The 5879-nt window shown below is 41.8% G+C and overlaps 1 non-coding gene across 1 annotated transcript; it reads left to right on the forward strand.

The window, feature by feature from the left end:
- Positions 1–1458: 1458 nt before the first annotated feature.
- On the forward strand, positions 1459–1531 carry Trnaa-cgc (transfer RNA alanine (anticodon CGC)). Its single transcript has one exon. It is a non-coding gene; the product is annotated as a tRNA-Ala (tRNA).
- The last annotated feature ends 4348 nt before the right edge of the window (positions 1532–5879 follow it).

A 5879-nucleotide genomic window follows, 5' to 3' on the forward strand; every position in this document is an offset into this window, starting at 1 on the left:
TTCTCGCGCTCAAATTATTCTTGGGAGCGAAAACTGGCTGAAAGCGGAAGTGCAAAGCTCTGATATATTTATTGACTCATGGAACATAATCGGAAATACAGATTAGAGCCAATAGGAGGGACAGTGTTCATTACAGGTGACAAGTTATTATCTCCATTGAGGTCGAAGTGAAATGTGACAGTGAGGTTACCACGTCGTGTATAACAGGTCTAGATGAGGCAAGTAAATTGTTGGATAATTTTATCGGCCATTCGAGTCTGCTTTGATAGTTTTAGAGTCGTTTAAGGAATGTGTACGGTTAGTAGGGCGTAAATACTCAGATCGTCCAATTCTAGTTGGAGCCGACTTTGAGCTACCGAGTATACACTGGGATGTCAATGAATTCATCACGGGGGGGTACAGTCAGAAAGCCGTGAGAAATACTTTAGGAGAAGTTTACTAAAAAACAGTCTTGAGAAGTTAGTTCGGCAGCCAAAATGCGATGGAAATATCTTAGACCTTGTCGGCCTTATCGACAACGTCATTATAGAAAACGGGATTAGATATCATAAAGTAAATATAACCAATTTTGATTACGAGAGTTAATAAATCAGTTCAGAAGCCTAGGAGAGTGTTTCTGCTAGAAAGACCAGGTAAGCTGTTGCTAGCATCTCACTTACACAGTGAATTAACGTCACTTAATTCGATTCGGATGGACGTAGTGAAATTATGGGCAAAGATTAAGAAGACTGCAAATCATGGTCTGGAGAATTATTATGCCTAGTAGGTACATTAAGGACAGAAAAGCGCCACCATGGTTTAAGAATCGGGTTCGGAAAATACCGCGGAAGCGCAAGGTTCGCACTCTCGGCTAAAAAGAGAACGCGCTTTTGACGTCAAACAAAGGTTAGCAGAGATTCGTGCGTGAGTGAAAAGACCTATGCGGGAACCCTACAACAACTACCACCGTCATACCATTACAAAAGATCTGGCAGAGAACTCACGAAAATTTGTATCCTATGTAGAAATCGCTAACAGGGTCTGTGGCTTCCATCCAGCTTCTTGACCAACCTGGTGTGAGAGTTGAAGATAGCAAAAGGAAGGCGTAAGCCTTTAATTTTACATTTAGGAAAGCGTTGTAGGAGACTCGTACAAACATACCGTCGTTTCGGTTTGAATAGACTCCCGAATGGACAACGTGGTAATAAACATCCTTTGCATAAGGAAACAACTGAAAGAGTTGAAAAGAAATATATCACCAGATACGGATAGATTTCCAGTTTGGTTTTTCAGAGTGTATTCTACAGCATTGGCCAGTTATCTAGCTTGCCTTTATTGCGAATCTCTCGTCCAGCGCAAATTCACCAGCGTCACCTGTATATAATAAGCGCTACAGAATTGACCCGCAAAATTAGAGACCAATATCCCTAACTCGGTTTGCTGCAGAATCCTTGAACATGTTCTCAGTTCGAATAACCGAGCGAGGTGGCGCAGTGGTTAGCGCTCTGGACTCGCATTCGGGAGGACGACGGTTCAATCCCGTCTCCGGCCATCCTGATTTAGGTTTTCCGTGATTTCCCTAAATCCTTTCAGGAAAATGCCGGGACGGTTCCTTTGAAAGCGCACGGCCGATTTCCTTCCCCATTCTTCCCTAACCCGAGCTTCTGCTCCGTCTCTAAAGACCTCGTTGTCGACGGGACGTTAAACACCAATATCCTCCTCCTCCTCAGTTCGAATATATTAAATTTTCTTGAGATCGGGAATCTTTTGCCCACGTATTAGCAAGACTTTAAAACGCATCGCTCGTGCGAATCTCCGCTTGCCCTGTTCTCACAGACTGCGTACTAGGGATGAAGAGCAACCAGCAGATTCCTTATTTCTAGTATTTCGGAAGCGTTTGACACGATGCTCCATTGCTGGCTGTTAAAGAACGTACGAGAGTATGGAATAGGTGCACAGATACGTGAGTGGCTCGAAGACTTCTTAAGTAACAGGATCCAGTTGTAGTTCTCGACGGCGGGTGTTTATCACGGACAAGGGTATCGTCAGGAGCGCCCCAGGGAAGTGCGATAGAACGGCTACTATTTATTTATACAGAGAATAATAACAGTCATATTTGGCGGAGAGTATGGGCAGCAGTCTACGGTTGTTGGCTGTCGATGCCATGGTGTACAGCAACGTTTCAAAACTGAGTGACTTTAGGAGGATGCAAGATAACTTAGACCTAATTCATAATTGGTGTGACGAATGACATCTAAATCTAAATGTGAAAAAATTTAAATTCATTCGGGTCGGATGAGTGGAGAAAACAAATCCGTAATATTCGGATACCGTATTAGTAGTGTTCTTCTTAAGACAGTCACGAAGTTTAAATATCTGCGAGTAACGTATCAAACCGATATAAAATGGACAGAGCACGTGAGGATTGTGGTAGGGAAGACGGAATGGTCGACTTCGGTACATTGTAGCGGTGCATTGTAACGGTACATTTTCCTCTAGAATTACTTTTGCTCAACAGTTGTTATCGATACCAGTATTACTTTTCGAATTTTAGACAAGTCAGTATTATCTGAGCTATTTTACTGAAAACTGACATACAAGCTTGTACGGTATACAGGCTGAGTCACCTAACGTTACCGCTGGATATATTTCGTAAACCACATCAAATACTGACGAACCGATTCCACAGACCGAGCGTGAGGAGAGGGGCTAGTGTAATTGTTTAATACAAATCATAAAAAAGTGCACGGAAGTATGTTTTTTAACACAAACCTATGTTTTTTTAAATGCAACCCCGTTAGTTTTGTTAGCACAGCTGAACATATAAACAAATACGTAATCAGTGTGCCGTTTGTTGCATTGTAAAATGTTAATTACATCCAGAGATATTGTAACCTAAAGTTGACGCTTGAGTACCACTCCTCCGCTGTTCGATCGTGTGTATCGGAGAGCACTGAATTACGTAGGGATCCAAAGGGAACGGTGATGGACCTTAGGTACAGGAGAGACTGGAATAGCACATTACGTCCACATGCTAACACCTTTTTATTGGTCTTTTTCACTGACGCATATGTACATTACCATGAGGGTGAGGTACACGTACACACGTTTTCAATTACGGAGTGGAATAGAGAGTGTGCCGACATGTCAGGCCAATAGATGATCAACGTGGTGGCCATAATTTGCTGCACACAATTGCAATCTCTGGCGTAATGAATGTCGTACACGCCGCAGTACATCTGGTGTAATGTCGCCGCAGGCTGCCACAATACGTTGTTTCATATCCTCTGGGGTTGTAGGCACATCACTGTACACATTCTCCTTTAACGTACCCCACAGAAAGAAATCCAGAGGTGTAAGATCAGGAGAACGGGCTGGGCAATTTATGCGTCCTCGACGTCCTATGAAACCCCCGTCGAACATCCTGTCAAGGGTCAGCCTAGTGTTAATTGCGGAATGTGGAGGTGCACCATCATGCTGATACCACATACGTCGACTCGTTTCCAGTGGGACATTTTCGAGCAACGTTGGCAGATCATTCTGTAGAAAGGCGATGTATGTTGCAGTGCTCTCCGATACACACGATCGAACAGCGGAGGAGTGGTACTCAAGCGTCAACATCACTGGACTAATTAACATTTTACACTGCAACAAACGGCACTGATTACGTATTTGTTTATATGTTCAGCTGTGGTAACAAAACTAACGGGGTTTCATTCAAAAAAACGTAGGTTTGTGTTAAAAAACATACTTCCGTGCATTTTTGTATGGTTTGCATTAAACAATTACACTAGCCCCTCTCCTCACGTTCGGTCTGTGGAATCGGTTCGTCAGTATTTGATGTGGTTTACGAAATATATCCAGCGGTAACGTTTGGTGATTCACCCTGTATATTATATTTCAAGCTAAAATTTATGAAAGGGAAGTGCTTTACTTTAGGTTTTACAATCGATAAGTACTAGCTCTCAATGTAGAGTTAAAATTACTGTTTTAGAAATATTTGAAATTACGAATTATTTGACACACTCAACTATGTTTATTTCGGGATTCACTTATGAAATAATAAGCGAAATTAATATAAATTCATTTGTCAAGAAATATTATAAACCCTTTGGAATATGGTTATTACCGCAGAGTGAAGTAACAGTAAGCATGCCTCCGATGTGGACATATTTTTGTATTTTGTTCGAACATAGTAATTTCTGCTTTGTTAATGCGAAAATTCAAAAAACCTTATGATATACTAAAATGTGACGAAATGGATTAACGTAACATCAAAAATTCTGCAACAACGATCTTCAGATTTATTTAGATCAATTCAACCATGAGGACCTAAATTTTGAAAATTTCAGCTTCAAGAATCAGGCTCCTAGACACGAAGAACTGGAGCCAACAATACATGAAAATCTAAGTAAACTAGAAATTTTATTGTAATTTCGCTCCTCTCAAATTTTTCATAAAATCCTTTACTTATTATGGACAGTAACTGGAATTAGGAAGGAGGGGGGAGATTACACCCTCCAGAAGATGCATTTAAACATATGGATTAACAGTTACAAAATATAAATAAATATGACAGGGAAGGTAATTAGTAGTAACTACTGTTAAGAATCGAAACAACATTGCCAACAATGACTACGAACACACCTTAAAGAAATTACGTTAATTCGAAGGCAAATAAATATTTAGACGAGTTGTTGATGAAACAGGAATAAATTCCATTGCACCTTATCTTTATGTAGTCGGTGCATTGTTACGACAGTGGCAGGTCGGTGATGCTGACGGCCTAATTAAAGTGGCTCCATCCGTTGTAAAACTGTAACATATATCTCAGAGTTTGATTACATCAGTGGTAATATTATTCTTCGTCGAATTTATCTTGTCAAAAGGTGGTCGAGTTTCGTAGGTACGTGACAACAACGTCTCTTACACACGCGACTCCATTATCAACGTCCCGTATTTAGCTTTAAAACACTATAATATTCACTTGTGCTCGGCAATCTCGCAATTACAGTCTATCCACTTTTAGCTACCACGATCGCGAATTCACGGTTCTGGCCAAAACAGCATCACGTGTAATAGAGAGTTTGACTACGACGAAAATTAGTGTTTCAATGCGTGCGACAGTTCCCTGAACGGCAAACTAGATAATAATTTCAAAGAACACCAGCTCGTCCCACTCAGTTATGTGCAAACGGTTCGAGTCTAACAGCGTCAATAACTGTCCATTACCATGTACATTGTCACGGTAGTTTGTAATACTCCACGAAGCTCAGAGTATTCACGCAGTCTAACATTTGATTTCGTAACACTAACGTCGAAATTTAGTTTAAATCGTGACCGGAAAATAAGACTGCGACTGTAGATTTTTGTGTGTGTTCCCGTCTAACGCGATTACACAATAATAACGCATTCTTGGAACAAGACTCTGCACAACTGAGTGTCAATGTTCGACTGCCAAATATTGACATCGCTGACGGACCACACTTCATACAACAATGCTGCATTTTATAATACTTGGTTTTATACAGCGTATTTCACAAATACATTACGAAGTAAATCAAATATACAGTCCAGGAAATGGAAAAAGAACACATTGACACCGGTGTGTCAGACCCACCATACTTGCTCCGGACACTGCGAGAGGGCTGTACAAGCAATGATCACACGCACGGCACAGCAGACACACCAGGAACCGCGGTGTTGGCCGTCGAGTGGCGCTAGCTGCGCAGCATTTGTGCACCGCCGCCGTCAGTGTCAGCCAGTTTGCCGTGGTATACGGAGCTCCATCGCAGTCTTTAACACTGGTAGCATGCCACGACAGCGTGGACGTGAACCGTATGTGCAGCTGACGGACTTTGAGCGAGGGCGTATAGTGGGCATGCGGGAGGCCGGGTGGA

Source organism: Schistocerca gregaria, chromosome 6 (assembly GCF_023897955.1).
Source record: "Schistocerca gregaria isolate iqSchGreg1 chromosome 6, iqSchGreg1.2, whole genome shotgun sequence".
Classification (NCBI taxonomy): domain Eukaryota; kingdom Metazoa; phylum Arthropoda; class Insecta; order Orthoptera; family Acrididae; genus Schistocerca; species Schistocerca gregaria.